Source organism: Anolis carolinensis, chromosome 4 (assembly GCF_035594765.1).
Source record: "Anolis carolinensis isolate JA03-04 chromosome 4, rAnoCar3.1.pri, whole genome shotgun sequence".
Classification (NCBI taxonomy): Eukaryota; Metazoa; Chordata; class Lepidosauria; order Squamata; family Dactyloidae; genus Anolis; species Anolis carolinensis.
Window position 1 is genome coordinate 38,063,386 of NC_085844.1, and position 19,204 is coordinate 38,082,589.

Here is a 19,204-nt window from a genome sequence, read left to right on the forward strand (position 1 = left end):
ATTTTCTGGGTGTTTCTGGGAAGGTAATGGCACTCCATGTAGTCATGCCGGCCACATGACCTTGGAGGTGTCTATGGACAACACTGGCTCTTGGGCTTAGAAATGGAGATGAGCACCAACCCCCAGAGTCAGACATGACTGAACTTAACGTCAAGGGATACCTTTACCTTTACCTACACACACACACACACACACACACACACAAGCAGGGACTATATATACACACAATATATATCACACACACACCAATTTAACAAAGTTTCAGCCACAAAAACAAAGTTTCTGAAGTAGAACAATGACTTTCACAGTAAAGACAACCCAATTTAACAGGAAATAAGACTTTCAAACCAGGAACAGATTTCTGCAATTATTAAAAAATGGTTTATTATAAAAGCTATGAAAATTTGCCAAAAATCAGAGGATAAGGGGAACGTTCCACATTTTGGTGAGCTATCAGTGTTAAATGTGTTCTACCACTGTACCAAGTTTGAAGAAGATCACTCAAAAAATGAGGGCGGGAGAGCCCCCTAAGTCCCCCCCCTTCGGGCTGTTTTTGGGCCACCGCGCATGCGCGTCCGCCATTAACGAATTAATTTAGAAAATAACGAATTTTCGTTAATTTCGAAAAATTTTGGGGGCCAAATTCGTTATTAGCAACAAAAACGAAAAACTGCCCCCTCTAGTTTTGAAACGAGTTTAGAATCAAATTTTTCATGGATCGATCAAGCCTACTTGTAGCTGCATGCATACAAGCCTTTTTCCAATTTATAGAGACCCTAAAATGAACCTATCACTTAGGCCCCTTCTACACTGCTATACAATCCAGATTATCAAAGTACCTAATCCACATTATTTGCTTTGAACTGGGTTATATGAGTCTCCACTGCCATATAATCCAGTTCAAAGCAGATAATCTGAATTGTATATGACAGTGTAGAAGGATCTTATGTCATCATGGTAAGATTGGTTCAGAGGGAGCATGCCTTTGCCTTCCTCTGAGCTTGAAAGAGAGTGACTTGTCCAAAGTGACCCAGGACACTTCACACTAATTATATTGCTAGAATTCCACTGTAACTTTCATGACAACATCCTATGGCATGCTAGGATTTGCAGTTTAGGGAGTTGCCATCCAAATAAATCTGAAGCATGACATGTTTCCTGTCTCTATTGTAATTCTCCTCATAGAGCTTGCATGAATACATTAAGACAATACATTTTAAAATTTACATTTAAGAGGACTTTGAATTATTTTAAGGAGAGTTTTTAGGTTCTTTTAAATAAGTTTTCATCTCTATGTTATTCTAAATGTCTTATCCATTATATTATGCATTAGAGAATATTAGTATGTTGAGAGACCATACATAAATGCCTTAATTGAGTACGTAAAGAAAGACTGTTAGCCAGTATGTTGGGGTTGATTTGTTGGGGTTGAGGGTGCAGGACCCCAACAAATGTCAGAAAACAAAAAAAATTAAAAATGCCTTTTTTGAACCCTTAGAGAACACCTCTCTAGGATTCTCTAGGTTCTCCTGTATGACTCTATGGTCAACTTCAGTTAGAGAATACCTCAGTTAGAGAGTACATCTCTCTAGGAATGGCTAGGATCTCTAGTGTGACTATGGGCAAATTCCAATAGAAGGATAGCATAGAGTTGTAGAGTAGGATTTAGAGATTCCCAAAGATACAATTTTAATCAAATCTATGAATAATCAAATCCACAAAAGTCAAACCACACATTTTCAGAGCTGATTGTACATAGGTAAGTCTTTGTGCAGATTGTGAGAATATTGCCTATACAACCTTTGTAGATGTATATTGCTGTTGTTTAAAGCTACAGTTCACAATCTTGTCTCCATTGACACACAAAAGCCAACAGAATGTCACCTAATAAGCAACATTTATTCAAGAGGGAAGGTTTATATAGTTTCAGTTGCTAGCTATGTTTACCTGCTTAATGTAATCTATTCAATCTGTCTTCATGTATTCACATTTCATATATGAAAGCTTTCTAAAATGTCTGTGTATTTTTAGTAATGATTCAAAGGTTTCTTTGAAGAAAACGGCCCTTTCAATCAAAGAAGCAACTTTTGCATTAGAAGTTAAGGGTCATGTGGCTAGTTTAATTAGTGTTACAAATATAAGTAACATTTTCATCTCAATACCAAAATGAGCTGTAGTATCTGTAATATACCCCATAGCTATAATTTTAAACTTAAAACAGCCACAAGGAATTCAATCAATACAATATTTCTCATAACAGTGAATTGGCCCTCCTTCTTAAATCAGACTTTTAAAAAATGATTGTCTATTAACAGAATATTAATAAACCTTTCTGTAAAATTAGATTTCTGGGAACATATTTTAATATGACTGCTTGCTAACGAAGCTTGGTTTTAGGGTATGTGTATCTTTACAGAAACGCTTTAAGCAATATTTATGTCATTAAAAAGGAAAGGTAAGCCACGTTTCTATTTTATTTTTTTATGATTGTAAGGTCCATATTTTATTAATATGAGTTAAGTGTTATCATTATATAATTATTAAATGTTGGTGCTATTCATATGAAATACAAATCATGAAGCAGGCATATCTCCATCATGCCGTTTAACAATACACTCTGATAACAACCAGACTTTCAATATGAAAATTAAATGGGACCTCCAAAAAGAAGCAAACATGGGTTTCTACATACTCTGGTGGCTGCCAAGCTATGAAGAAGTATAGGTATTAATACTTGAAGAGGAAATTATCAAAACCAAGTCCTATGACCTTTCATGATACATGAAATATTGGGGGCATTCAGACAAAAACCCTTAAAATAATTCTTATTGTTTGCTGAGAGAACTTGCAAGTCTATACTGAATATGCTCTGTAAAATTTCACAGATGAAAACTTGGACACATGACCAAACAACATTGTAGTGTAGCCAAAGTGGCAAATGGTATTATTGAGGAAGAATACTCACTTTACAAAAGTCAGCAGCAATTTGTTTTCGCCTAAACCTACCAGGAAGAGTAAGTACCTCACAACCTCTGAGGATGCCTGGCATAGATGTGGGTGAAACTTCAGGAGAGAATACTTCTGGAACATGGCCATACAGCCCAGAAAACATACAACAACCCTGTGATCCTGGCCATGAAAGCCTTCGACAACTGATTAATACTTTGTCCCATCCTCTCCTCTTTTGCTGAGTTAATGAAGCTCAACTATTTTTGCTCTTTGAACTTAACTTGCAGCAACTGAAGTAAAGAGAAAAGGGTAAAGTGGGAGGGCGAGAGAGAAACTGAGACTTTTTGAAGGCAGTTGAAAAAGTAGGATGGCAGAGGATTACACAGGACCATCTCTGCCAGATCAGAATAGGTAGAAAGTATGCACTTCGAAATCTCACATACAAGGAATGCGAGAGCTGCCTTTATCAAAGTGTGGAACTCTCATCATGGAACTAACTTAGTGACACAACCTGGTTTATAAGTGAAAAGAAGTATAGTTGAAACATGACCTTGATATTGTTTATTAATACCAGTAAGTATAATGCACGTTCCCTATTAAGATTGTTATAGCAGTTTGATATTACTTTAACTGTCATGGCTGCATGCTATGGGATCCTAGTATGTGATATTTAGAGAGCTCTAATGCGCCTTCCAAAACTATAGAATTACAGCTCCCTAGCAGAAAATAACAAATAACTAGAAATCCCAGGATTCTATGAAATGGAATCAAGACAGATAAAGTGGTATCAAATCACTATAACTTGTTATCTAGTAAAGGCTATTAAGGTGAATGGGAAACAAAACAAAAAACTTTCATATCAAATGCAATTCCCACTATAATATCTGATGCAGCCACAACGCGTTTATGGAAGAAACAAAAGCTGATTATCCCCATGGGTGTAAAAAGGATCAGGAGCTGGACACTGTCCCACTTAAAGTTTGAAAATGGTTTGTAGAAAGAGACAAAAATGGAAGAAGGATTTGAAAACTTTATAAGGTTCAAAATGACTGAGAACACTGCAGTACAAAAAGCAATGTTTTCAAGATCTGGTAGTGACGGGATAAGCCTCATCAGATATGAGCCAAGGTCTAGAGTGCAGAACTCTAAAACAGGTTGAGTATCCCTACTCCAAAATATAGGCAGTGCCCAAGTTACAAATATCAGACTTACAAACGACTCATAGTTTTAAAAGGGTTTTTTTTTCGTGTCAGGAGCGACTTGAAAAACTGCAAGTCGCTTCTGGAGTGAGAGAATTGGCCATCAGTTTATACTCACTTACTGTAATATGTAAATCACCATGGCTTTAGGTTTCTTCATGAAATCCACATTAGGGTTGCTATTTTACTTTCAAGATTTTCCAAGTTTTAAAATCACTTTAATATGAAATCTGTAGTAGTTGATGATAGCCTGGCCGCTGTGGCGGACTGGATGAGGAGGAACAAGCTGAGGATCAATCCTGACAAGACAGAGGCCCTCCTGGTCAGTCGCTCGTCGGATCGGGGTATTGGGTGGCAACCTGTGCTGGACGGGGTTGCACTCCCCCTGAAATCACAGGTCCGCAGTTTGGGGGTCCTCCTGGATTCAGCGCTGACGCTTGAAGCACAGGTGTCGGCGGTGGCCGGGAGGGCTTTTGCACAACTCAAACTTGTGCGCCAACTGCGACCATACCTCGTGAAGTCTGACTTGACCACGGTGGTGCATGCATTAGTTACCTCTAGACTGGACTACTGTAATGCGCTCTACGTGGGGCTTCCCTTGAAGACGGCCCGGAAGTTACAGCTGGTCCAACGTTCGGCCGCCAGACTAATAACGGGGGCGAGTTACAGGGAGAGATCTACTCCCCTGTTTAAGGAGCTCCACTGCCTGCCGTTCATCTTCCGGTCCCAATTCAAGGTGCAGACCATCATTTATAAAGCCCTAAACGGTTTGGGACCCGCCTACCTTCGTGACCGTATCTCCTATCATAAACCTGCCCGACCTCTCCGATCATCAGGGGAGGCCCTCCTGTCGCCACTACCTATATCTCAGGCTCGCCTTGTAGGAACAAGGGAGAGGGCCTTCTCTGCGGTGGCCCCTCGCTTGTGGAACTCGCTGCCCATTGAAATCAGGCAAGCCCCCACCCTTTTAGCCTTCAGGAAAGATTTAAAAACATGGCTCTTCCGGTGTGCTTTCGGAGAGTAAATGTTCTATGCTACTCCCCCCCGATATTTATCCTCTAGACTGGTTCACTATCTGATGTCCCGTCCCTCGAGGTTTTATTCTGATCCCTTTCTCACCCAGAGTTTTAATTTTTAATCTAGTTTTTAAATGTAGTATTCATGCGGCCCGCTCGTGTTATATTGCTGTTTTGATCTTATGTTGTACTGTTTATTTTATGTAATGTATTATTTAATTGTATTATGTTATGGTTTATTGTATTGTCTTGGGCATGGCCCCATGTAAGCCGCCCCGAGTCCCCGTTGGGGAGATGGTGGCGGGGTATAAATAAAGTTTTATTATTTTATTATTATTATTATAGGCCAATAAAGATGCTTAGTGACTGAAATCCCAAACTTTAATCAGTTGGGAACATAAATATCATAGAATTTTATTTTGTTTCATTCTACATTGTTTTATAAGAAGGAGTTCAGAGCTTTTAAGGTTTTATATAAGGACAGCTTCAATGAGAAGTATGTGGTTTCAGTAGGGCGCTTTAAACTCAGTGGTCAGAGTGGTCATGCAAAATATGAAAGAAAAATTAAATGTATGCATAAAAACAAAAGCAAATGACTTTGATTATAACTTTTCAGCATCTGCCCCAAATGTGCACTAATGATGCCCTTAAGTGGCACTACAGGAATAACAAAGTTAAAAGGTGGAAAGCATCAGGATTTTTTTTTAAAAAGCCCTTACACTGTTTAAAACAACGGATAACTACAATCACTAATTCAATTAAAAAAGCTTTAATAGAAGTCCATCTGTGAGTTCACTTTGCCTTTGGGGAAGGTCTAATTTGAGCTAGCCACTAATGAAAGCTTTACATGACTATTTAGATGACTACTAAGGAAAAACTGAGAAGTTACCACAGCAACCTCAGAAATGCTTTGTAGTATTTCCCCCCACCGGTGGCTTAATATTAATAGCAAATTACTCTCTAAGAAGACCCAATTTTACTTTGCAACTTTCACAAAAGACTTTAGTTTAAAGGATTAAAAGGAATCTTCATGCTTTCAAAATGTTATCTTTTATGTTAATGGACAAAAGATAAACCATATACCTAATGCCAAAAATAAGAGAGAAAGAGTGTGATGAACTGAATTCTCTCAGTGAATTGTGAGACTTTAACATTGACTTACTAGATTAGTAAAGGAGGAGAAGGAAGAAGAGGAGGAAGAGGATGTGGTGGTAGGAAAAATACAGCATGTATGGTAGGACTTGAGAAATGGGCAACGAATCATTGGATGAAAGGATATCATATGAACAGTTCATAATTTTGAAGCACTGTCCCACATGAACAATATGCAACAATATTAAAGAAATCATGCTTTGATGACATACCCTGAATCCAATAAGACTTGTTAGATTATACAGAAAAACCTGAGACAGCTGTGATAGCTACTGACTCACACTCTCATTAGATTAAATATAAAGTTGTGTATTATGCCAATTCTCAGTTCTTGTAGAGGGTATTTATAGACCCTAGAATACTATAAATCAAAACTTGTCAAAGCTTTGCATAGGCATGAAGCTAAGTAAGTCTGGATTCACCTAAGTTTATATATGTTTTAAAATCTTAGCCTATATGCCACTCTAACAACATGTAGAAAGCAAGCCCTCTGGTTAGCAGCATTTTTAGGAAGACTGAAACAAAAGTACACTCCATTTGTTTGAGAAACTGGCCAAATTTCCTTGTTATCTTCCACAATGAGACAGAAAAAGTCAGAAAAAGACAGATATAATGAAAATATATCCCCCTTCCAATGTAGTTGTAGAAGCTGCTACAGTAGAGTCTCACTTATCCAACCTTCACTTATCCCATGTTCTGCATTATCCAACACAGCCTGCCTTTTAGTAGTCAATGTTTTTGTAGTCAGTGTTTTCAATACATTGCGATGTTTTGGTAATAAATTCATAAATACAGTAATTACCACATAACGTTACTGTGTACTGAACTGCTTTTTCTGTCGATTTGTTTTAAAACACAGTTTTGGTGCTTAATTTGTAAAATCATAACGTAATTTGATGTTTAATAGGCTTTTCCTTAATCCCTCCTTATTATCCAACATTTTCGCTTATCCAACATCTGCCAGCCCGTTTATGTTGGATAAGTGAGACTTTACTGTACTTAATTATAAAAAAACCTTCAATTCTTCAACAGTGTAACCAAAAACAGGTCTACTCAGAGGTGGAAATTGATCCCAGGTTAAGCATGTGTAATAGTACTATCTATTTACAGGCCCTTCCACACAGCCATATATCCCAGAATATCAAGGCATAAAATCCCACAATATCTGCTTTGAACTGGGTTATCTGAGTCCACACTGCCATATATTCCAGTTCAAAGCAGAGAATGCAGGATTTTATTCAGCTGTGTGGAAGCAGCCTAAATGTTCTCATATAGCAAACATAATGTCTTTCATTTTATTTCTCTCTCTCCACACTTAAGTCCCAATTGCCAAAATGATTCCCTCATTCCCTTAAGTTTAATGTGGTTTAAAAACTTCCACAATATTTTCAATATCAGGTGCTGTTTTGTTTCTAATAGACTACAATGTGATTTCCAAATGTGAAGTCACTGTGTATGCATATACATGTACAACCTGGCTGCATAAAATGTATGAATATGAAACTGGCCATTTAATATGCTTTTTCCTAATCATAATTGCAAAACTAATGCAAAAGTAGCTAGCTAGATATCAGGGTCTTTCATACTGGTGTAAAGAAGTGTGGGTTCTTGCAATATGTCTCAGAACAAGAATAAAATGGACACATTTGCCCTATCTGGAGGAGCCCAATGTGTGTCTGGAAGAGGTCTAAAATAAAAAGGAGGAAATATGGGTTAGTGTTATGTTCTTTGCATTTAACTATTGTGAGAAATCAGACTGCGTTCTTTCCAAGAGATCCTTTTTGGAGAACTCTTTATCTCGGCCCTAGTACAGTAGAGTCTCACTTATTCAAGCTAAACGGGCTGGCAGAAGCTTGGATAAGCGAATATCTTGGATAATAAGGAGGGATTAAGGAAAAGCCTATTAAACATCAAATTAGGTTATGATTTTACAAATTAAGCACCAAAACATCATGTTATACAACAAATTTGACAGAAAAAGTAGTTCAATACGCAGTAATGTTATGTTGCAATGACTGTATTTACGAATTTAGCACCAAAATATCATGATATATTGAAAACATTGACTACAAAAATAGCTTGGATAATCCAGAACCTTGGATACCTGAGGCTTGGATAAGTGAGACTCTACTGTATTTGGCTTTACTAGTAGCTAACATGATCTCAGCTACCAATCCATCTTATACCATTAAATCTTTGGTCTCTTGCTAGATATTATCTTCTATCATCATAATCATCATCATTATCATCATCATCTTCTTCATACCCTACCTTTCTCTCCATGGGGACTCAAGGCGGCTAACACTTTACACTAGACAAGTTTAATAAGTGCAATACTAAAGTTAGCAAACAAATAAATAGTAACAGTGTGGTAAAAACAGAATTAAAGATGACGTTTTACAATCATATACCCCCAATCCCACCCAACCTCCCCAAAGACTCAGTAGTGCATAGAGGACAATTTTTTTGATGGAAATTGAGGTCCTGGGCCTAATGCAGCATAATGAACAGGAAAGTCCCCAAGATTGAAGCATAATGCAGTAGTGTACACTGAAGTACCTCCTTCAAATGAAGCTATGCAAGGGGATAGCTAAAGGAAGGACCTGGTCTCTCAGTTGTGCAGTGAGACTTCACCAAGTGTAATCTCCCATTCAGTACCAGTGGCAAATAGTAGTATCATTTGGGTGCTGCACCAGACATGGAAAATATCTTGGACAGCTATTGATTCAGACCTTAGCCTCTGACAAATTTATTTTATTTCATCTTAGCCTTCAGATGATTTTGAGCTTGTGTCGGAAAGATGGTTGTCACTCGGCTTAATTTCTGCAAATGGCAAATCTTGCTTTGCTTCAGAGACTGTTGTTCTTATTTTAAAGAAATGTATGCAGTCACCCAGCAAATGAAAGCTTTTCTGTCGTATGTCATACATTTCAACAATACACATCGAAACTGAAATTTAGAGATGATGCTTTTGTTCACATGCATCAGGGAATTTTTACATTTCTGTGGCTCCACATTAATGTGTTTTTCCCATCATGTTCAGAAAAAGGGGTCTGATTATCTATGAAGGTTGATCCACTGTTCCTTTTCATTCATCCTGGAATAGCAAATGTGTATGTTTACACTGTCATCTGAAAAGATAACTCAGAAACCACATTATTGAGCCTGTCACATATGTTTCTTGGGGGAGTGACCAATTTGCTGGCAGAAAGAGCATCAAAAAGCTAGCAGAAGATTTCTTTTAAAGCAGGATGCTCACTCTCAAATGTGCCTCCATGCTTCAGATGAAACTCTAACCTGTAATGCCTTCAAGGCTGTAGTACCTAGTCTTCAAAATCAGTACAAGCAGCACCGAGCATAGATATTTTGTCAATGTACTCTCCAGGTGAAGTCACTGAAATCAGAGGATGTCAACACCTGTTCTAGTGTGGAACAGAGATCTTTTGTTTGGCCTGCTTTCTTTGACTTCTTGCTTCCATTGTCTGTACAAAGACTCAAAGACATTTTGCTGCCTGATAGACATTTAGACAGTGGCACTAGGCCCTACTTAAATCAAGATGCAGAGTACACAAAATCCTACAAGCACCTCTCTCCAGTATTGGCAACAAAAAAGTAACAATGACAATTCAAACAATTGCTTTTTCATTTACCTTCTTGATAACAGGGCAACTCATGCCTAATCATATGATCTCTGCACAAGCAAGGAATGGACGGAGGAAATTTTGTTTGTCTCGTTCCCTTTTTGACAGTTGTATCCTCTGGGTGGAAATGAAAAGTCTGGTAAAGGAAAATGATTATTTTTGCTACAAGAGCTGGGTCTTTAGTCTCACTTTAAAAGTCACATCTTAGTCTATCAATGAAGGTTTTTTGGGAGTAGAACAACCTTCCAATAGAGCTATCTTAAGGTCAGGTAGATGTCATTTGAGCACTGAATAGCATAGTAGAATCATGGTTAAGAATTTAGGAAGCCGGGATATTGTATCTGCAAGCTTACACCCAGCCTGCTTAATGGGGAAAAAGTTTTTAATTTTCATTTCATTCTGAAGCCAGATTATAAAGACTTTTCATTTTTCTGAAAATGTTGTCCTTCCCTTCAGATGCTGAGAAAGGGAGAATTATCTGGATATACGTACAACTGGTAAGTTTTCCATAGTTTTCCCCCCACTAGCATCAGAGTTATCTGCTTATGCCAAAGGGCTACCCATACTCCAAGTCCTAACAATTTTGGTACATTGATTGAAAACCATCATAGGCAATCAACGTAATAGACCACAGATAAGATAAAATAAAAGGTGCATCAGCTTCAAATGCCAACATTTTCTTCAAGGCATTTGCTTCCATCCCGACATCAAACCCTCAAGTGTTTAGTTGGAGTCCTTATTGTTTAATTCAAATGTTTTCCAGTTACTGGAGGCTAAATAAATGTGGATCTGAAACTCCTAGGCACTACTAGTGTTTTAGATACAGAAAATAGATGAGAGCATGAAGCCTTTTGCAAACGGATAGGAAATGAGTTTCCAAAAGGTTAAGATATATAAAATACTAGGAAGCTATTTTATCTCTATTTATCTCTATTATCTTTATTTAAGCAGAATGAGGTGTTCCTTGAAGGAGAGCTTGTTACCAAGACATTTTGTAAAGGACACAATGGTGTCTCTCCTCATTTTATATACAAAAGGCCAACTAGACTTTTCAGTATAGGTGTTGAGACATCATCTTCTATTATCCCCACAGTCAGCAGTCTAGCTTGCTCCCTAGTCTTCAGCTGCTGCTGCTTTATATAACTAACTAGATTGTTTGTTGTCTGTGTATTGTTTTGCACTTGTGTATGCTGTGTGCCATAGAAAAATATAGGAAAAGGTTATGGGAGAGGCAGTGGGCGGGGTCATGCATATTCTACACCAATGGAGAAAGAAACACTGAGGTGTCTGTGGTGGAGGAAAAACAGAAAATCTAGGATGAAATTGTCCCCGTATGAAAGCCTTCACTCAGGTGGTGGGCAGTATGGTATTTATGGAGGACATTGGCAGGGCTCTTGTACATGTTCATGGCGCTCACTATACCTGCAATGTCATTGGAGGGAGGGCCATTGGTGTCTCCTGAGCAGTGGGAGCTATAGCTATTCATGGAGGCAACAGCTTCTCTGTGTACGTGGATAGCCCAGCCACATACACACATACATATTTTCACTTTTATTATATGTGTATAGATATCTCTCTTCCCAATGGATAGACCAGACCTATTTGATAAATTGATCTCAGAAGCCCAGCTTTCTATCTTGTATTACATATTTAGGTTCTGAAAATTAGGAGATGGGGCTAAATAGCATGGGAGCTCTTGGAGAGAAATCTTCCATTGATATTCACTGTGTTTCAGTACTAACATATGATAATTATTCCATTATGAGTCTCTAGATTTTCTCTAGTTCAGAAGTTGCAGGATGGGAGAATGCAGGCTCTAAATGATGATGGATCAAACCTGTTTTTAAATCTGCTGGTCTACAAACAAGGATTTACCAAGCATATAATTCCTGAATTTTTTAATTTGGTGAAACTGAATGGTGAGAGCCTTTAGATCAAGAAAAGGAAGCACCTTTTCACATAATGCATACTTAAAACTATGGAATTTGCTTCCAGAAGATGCAGTGTTGACCACTAGATTCAGGGAAGTCATGCTCCCCCTCTATTCTGCCTTGGTCAGACCACACCTGGAATACTGCGTCCAATTCTGGGCACCACAGTTGAAGGGAGATGTTGACAAGCTGGAAAGCGTCCAGAGGAGGGCGACTAAAATAATTAAGGGTCTGGAGAACAAGCCCTATGAGGAGCTGCTTAAAGAGCTTGGCATGTTTAGCCTGCAGAAGAGAAGGCTGAGAGGAGACATGATAGCCATGTACAAATACGTGAGGGGAAGTCACAGGGAGGAGGGAGCAAGCTTGTTTTCTGCTGCCCTGTAGACTAGGACACGGAACAATGGCTTCAAACTACAGGAAAGGAGATTCCACCTGAACATCAGGAAGAACTTCCTCACTGTGAGAGCTGTTCAACAGTGGAACTCTCTCCCCCGGGCTGTGGTGGAGTCTCCTTCCTTGGAGGCTTTTAAGCAGAGGCTGGATGGCCATCTGTCGGGGGTGCTTTGAATGCAATTTCCTGCTTCTTGGCAGGGGGTTGGACTGGATGGCCCATGAGGTCTCTTCCAACTCTACTATTCTATGATTCTATGATTCTATGATTCTATGACTATCTCAAACTGATTTAAAATGGGATTAGACACACTGCACAATCAGTTGCTGGACAATACGAATGGCAGGGTGCTGTTGCATTTATATTTTGGTTATGAGCTTCCAGTACACTTCTGTGAATATAATGCTGAGTTAGATTAGGGCTGATGCTCTTAAACTGAATACAGTAGAGTCTCACTTATCCAAGCTAAACGGGCCGGCAGAAGCTTGGATAAGTGAATATCTTGGATAATAAGGAGGGATTAAGGAAAAGCCTATTAAACATCAAATTAGGTTATGATTTTACAAATTAAGCACCAAAACCTCATGTTATACAACAAATTTGACAGAAAAAGTCGTTCAATACATAGTAATGTTATGTTGTTATTACTGTATTTACGAATTTAGCACCAAAATATCATGATGTATTGAAAACATTGACTACTAAAATGGCTTGGATTATCCAGAGGCTTGGATAAGTGAGGCTTGGATTAGTGAGACTCTACTGTAGGTCCTTTCATCAATAATGTTGTTTTAAACACTTGGTGAGTGCTGGATTATGCTGGGCTTGTCTGCATCACTATATTCTTTTCTGGCTTGGCTCTGTTCCGTTACAAAACATACCAGGAAAGAGTCACCCGTTGGTTTGTAGACTGAATTGGGCTAAAAAATAGACTCAAAATAAAACTGATAATGATAAAAAGCAAATAGAACAACCTGTGATAATGGTTATAGCTTTATTTGGGAAGGGAGGGATGGAGGCATTAGAGCTGCTAGCATCCCTCCTGGGGGAAGGGGACACACAAAGACTTCAAACTGCTATGGTTGTTTCTCTAGCTCTTTCTCTCAGTCTGTTTGACAGTTTCTACACTAGAGAAAAAGAAAGGTGATTTGGGTTGCCAGAACTAGAGAAGCCTGGCCCTGTCATCCTAAGTAAGTGTAATTCATAGCCCTCCAGCTGACACAGGATCTTTTTTGTCGTGAGATAGTCAGCAAAGCATGAAGCGTTATCCACGTCTAGCTATGCCGCTCCCATCTTTACGACTTCTCTGTACTGCTTATAATCCTTGTGATGTTTCATAGTGATACATCTAAATATAAGGCAGTCTATTTCCAGTCATCCCAAATATCCATCCTCCCACGTAAGCACTCAAGCCAAAATAGGAGCACATGGGCTCTTTCTCATGTTACTATTTAATAACATGGCACCCCCTCCCCCTTATGTCACTCTTGTATCTGAAAACAGCATGTGGAAATAATTAATGCACCTAAAGGAAAAGGACGTGCACATTGCAAAGACTGCCTCTGTGCAACTTACTTGTATTAATTATACCCACATGGGGATGACTCATGAGAGAAGTCTTATGTCTTTAAAAGGTAATGTTGGGAGCAGCCTTAAGCCTTAAATACCACCATTGAGGATCATTTACTTTTAGCTCCATTCCTCTTTTTCCCATTAAATCTACTCATTATGCATAATCTGAGTTTGGTGACCTTTGCCCAGGGAATCATCAGCTTTCCAAAGCTTACAGATGGGCTCTTGTATCAAGCCAAGGCACTGTTGCCCAAGCAAAATGGCACATAGAAATCTGTGCCAGAGTTCCCATGTCAAACAAAGCTATGCAAACCATCCATTGTGGCTATGAAAATATTCTGGTAATGAACTGTCGGCCTTCCAGAGGCTTTTGACTACAGAGCTCACAGCCCTTTGCTTTTGGCCATGCTAACTGGGACCTGTGAGGGTTGAAGATCAGAACACGGGAAGGTCAAGGGAATTTATTTCTGGCCCATGCTATCAAATGATAAGGGCCAATCAGCCCAAGGTTTTAGAGTGTCCAGTTTTGCTTTGAAAGAATGAGGTTTATCATATCATTCAAATATGTTTCCTAATAGAGCAATCGCCTAAAGCACTGGAGAAGTACCAAAGTATACAACATTTATTTCATGTTATTTTAAATTGTATGCTTTTTGGAGCAGCTTGCAATAAAAGATTAAACCCTTAGATAGATAGATAGATAGATAGATAGATAGATAGATAGATAGATAGATAGATAGATAGATAGATGATAGATAGATAGATAGATAGATAGATAGATAGATAGATAGACAGATAGACAGACAGACAATTCACAGATTGTAAATACAGTACAAGACCTAGAAGATAAAATAAATGCAATAAAACTCACAGGGCCACCAACATTTCATAAATGTTAAACTATCAAAGTGTAACTGGATCTACAAATCAAGGTTTCTTTCACACTAAACATATAAGTCATTCTATTCTATGTTGCTTACATTTCTCCTGGAATTCTATGTCCAGTTCTGGGCATCACAGTTTAAGAAGGATATTGACAAGGTAGAATGTGTCCAGAGAAAGGCAACCAAATGATCAGAGATTTGAAAGGCAAGCCCTATGAAGTGGCTTAGGGAGCTGGCGATGTTTAATTTGGAGAAAAGAAGGCTGAGAAAAAGACATAATAGCCATGTTTAAATATCTGAAAAGAGCGAGGCTTGTTTTATTCTGCTCTAGAAACTAGGACACAGAACAATGGATTCAAATTGCAGGAAAAGATATAATAATAACCTATTATTATTATTATTATTATTATTATTATTATTATTATTATTATTATTATTATTTCTTACCTGCCTCTTCTTGTGACTTGAGGCAGGTTACAGAATAATTAAAACACATTGTAAAAAATACCACAAATACATGCATATTAAAAAGTATTTCTATTGCAACACACAAAATACAAAAAGCGCAAAAAGAATAACATAAAACAATAAGCAGCCAACATAAAACAACTTTACAGTGCTCCCTGATTAAAAACAGTAAAATACAGCAATTGCTGCAGGTGAAAACAACAGTAATCGATCTCAGCCTTGTAAAGTGCTTGTTAAAGAATCTGAGGGTCCTCATATATAATCATAAAGAATCACAATATGGTCAAAGACTTGTCGGAAAAGCCATGTTTTCAATTGTCTGCGGAAGGATTGGAGGGTGGGAGCTAGCCTGATTTCCCTTGGGAGGGCATTCCAAGGCTGGGAGGCCACCACTAACAAGGCGTCTCTCTTGTCCCCACCAATCGCACTTGAGATGGAGGTGGGATCAAGAAGAGGACTTCCTCAGTAGATCTTAAAGGCCGTGCCGGTACATAGAAAGAGATGTGGTCTCAAAAATAGGTTGGTCCTCAAGTATATAAAACATACATATTATAACACATTTCTATAAAATACATATTAAAATACACAAAACAGACTTTAAACAAAGGATACGAGTTTAAAATTCATGATTAAAAACTCCACCTAAATGTTAGGGAAATCTTCCTAATGGTAAGGGCTGTTTGATAGTGATATACTTGCTTTGTAATGTAGTGGTGTTCCTCTGGAGGTTCTTAAGCAGAGGCTGGAAGACCATCTGTCAGGAGTGTGTTGATTATGGATTTCTGCATGACAGGGGGTTGGACTGGATGTATGTGGTGCCTACAAAGTGTATGATTCTGTTATTCATTTTAATACCTCTTTAACTGCTATAGTTTCATCCTAAAGAATTCTGGAATTTGTAGTTCATTGTGGCACTAGAGCTCTATGGTTGAGAATTCTGAAAAAAGTCACAAAATTACAAAATCTTGGATATTGTAAGATGCAGCTGCAACATTTAAGGGGGGGGGGCGGCGGAGACATTCATACACTAATCAACTAAAATATATGAAGCTGAAGCTACCTGAGCACCTATTTATAATTAAAAAACCAACCAAACAAACGTGTAAAGTGTTAATGAGCAGCTCTCAAATCCATAGAGTTTGGAATTCCAGGGTCATCCTTTCATGATGAGAGCAATGTGTTACCAATAGTTTTATTTTTGGCTGGAGTTCAGAATTCATTTTTAAATTCTTTAGAATATATAACTGGATAACAGATTCAAAAGAATGATCAGTTGAACATGAATGCATATACAGTATCTCATCACCAAATGAAAGAAAATAAAAACTATGGAGAAAGACTGTTTTACTGAGGAACCATATGTTGCCTTACTTTGGAAAACATCAATATGTGTCCTTGGGATTTGGTTTGTTCTGATGGAGACAGCATTCATTTAGCCATGATTTTATAGCTGTAGAGGCAGTCATTGCCTACATAAAGGATTCTGGCAGTGATGGTGAACCTATGACACGCGTGTCAGCACTGACACACCTAGCCATTTTGCTGCCAAGAAGGACGTTTCATACTTGGATCCCGCACGGCGAGGTGCAGTAGCCGAGGATGAAACATTTGCTGTAGTGTGGCGGCTGCTGCTAGTCCGGCAAAAGCGGCTCCACCAGACCGGGCCACTGCCTCAGTTCGGGAGGAGTGGCCAAATCCCCGGATGAGGGAGCAAAAAAGGAGGGGGAGTGTGATGACTCATGGGCCTTGTAGTCCCGCTCCTAGTGTCCCTGTGGCAGATGAGGATGAAAACATGGGGTTTTCTCCGGATCAACAACAGCCGGAATCCTTTCAGATGCCCGATGTTGATGTTTTTGCCCAAGAAGCAATTAAAAAAGACCTTGAGCAATCCTCGCCTCCTTTTTCCAGGAGACAGTCCTATACTGCGGAAAGGAGAGGAAGGGAGCAGATTCGCAGGAGTCTGAGAATCGCAGCTAAACAAGACACTGATTAGCCATGCTTCCCTTGGGAAAATCTAGGGAGTCTCACATCTGGAGAAAACTGGGTTTCGTTTTCCGTTCTCTAGGGAAAGAGAACGCTGGACACCTGTTTGGCGGGAAAACGAGACCTAGATATAGGTGCCTGGCACGGTTGGATCCGTGCGGAGTCAACAGAGCAGCTTCAGGAGTGATTTGGTGTCCCAGTCTAGTGTGGACTTCGCAAGTCCGCAACCCCAGCTTCCTTGCCTTGCCAATCCAAGTATTCAAGAACTGCCTTGTCTTTCCAAGTATTCAAGAACTGCCTCGCTTTGCTCCTAGCCACGGACCTTGCTCCAAGAATCAAGTCTTGCCCTCGTACCTTGTTGTGGATTTTTACCTTGGACCCTGAAAGACCCTGGACATTTCCCCACACTATTGCTTGGCAATAGTGTGTGTTTCGGTTTGGGATTTAACTTTGAACTCTAATATCATTTATTGGACAAAACATTTCTGGACTATATTTGACCTCATTTGATAGGTCTGCTTCTGGACTACATTTTCTACTTGTTTTTATTATTCTTATATATTTCCTTAATAAAGATATTAGGTAGTTATTGGCCTCCGTGTTTGGTTCTTGGTGCTCCGTAGCCTTGGGCGTGACAGGGAGCATCGTCTAGGCATGGCGAGGAAAGGGAAGGCGAGCTGAGGAAAGGGAGAGAGAGCCACCACCGGCCTCACAGGCTGGGCTGGGCACAAAGAGAAGGTTCTGAGGAGGGTTTTTGTTCAGTCACATCAAGCGGCGCAGGCAGTGCAGGCCGCGGAGGGCACCAGGTAAGCTTAGCCTGGGCTTGAGGGGAGGACTCACTTGCCTGATGCCAGCCAGAAGTGGCTTTGGTACACCAATTGAGGTCCCTCATCCAAGTACAGCTTGCTCCAAATCCCTGGGGCGGTGAAGGGGATAGCACCGTGCGCAGGGACGTCATCCCAACTGAGGCCCTCAGGGATCCAGCCAGGACGGGGGAGGAAAAAGGCCCGTCGCTCAGCTGGTGCAGGCCCTCAGAGCCAGGCCCTCCTTTGCGATGGTGGGCCTGGGAGGGCCTGGTTCTGAGGGACTGCACCAGCGTTGGGCACATGGGTTGGCCACACCCACGCCCACTCTTCTCCCTGTCACCATGGCAACCCCTCCCTGACCCTCTTTCTCTTCCCTGCAAAAATTTCACCTCTTATCCATTCCTTTGCGGTGGTGGACCTGGGAGGGCCTGGCTCTGAGGGCCTGCACCGGCCGAGTGGCGGGCCTTCTTCCTCAGAGGCCGTTGGCAGCTCTCAGTCCCTATCCTCAGCTCCCCTTCCCTTCCCTTGCTATGCCTCAATGATACTCCGCCTCCTTTTCCGCTGCCTCATTCGGGGCTTTGGCCACTCACCCCGAACTGAGGCAGCGGCCCAGCCTGGTGGAGCCCCTTTTGCTGCACTAGCGGCGACCACCATATTCCGTGATGTGACAGGAGGGAGTGGGTTCAAGCAGTACGGTACATTAAAAGAGGTAGGAAGGGAGAGAGGGAGGGAGGGAGGGATGCTATATTTACAGTAGAGCCCCGGTTAACTGAGGCTCCATGTCATCCGAGGCACCTCCGGGGGCACCCCTCCCTCTCCTTCTCCTTCTCTCGAGTGAAGGGAGGTCAAGAGGAGAAGAGGGAGAGGGAGGAGGAAGTGCCCTGGAAGCGCCCCGCGATCGCTGCTGCAGTGATTGCAGGGTGATTCCCAAGGGGCGAGGGCTCGCCGTGGGAGATCTCCCCAAACCTCCCTGGTTTCCTCCAGCAAGGGCCTGGCCGAAGGAGATCTGGGGCGCGCCTCATAGTTCTCGGAGGGACAAGCCCTTGCTCCGAGAAACGAGGAGTTGCCACGGGTTTTCCTCGGCCAGGCCCTTGCTGGGGAAAACTTTTCACCAGCCAGGGCCTGGCCGAAGGAGATCTGGGGCGCGCCATGCGGTTCTCGGAGGGACAAGTCCTAGAAAGTGCCTAATCTTCTGGCCATCACCATCGCCTC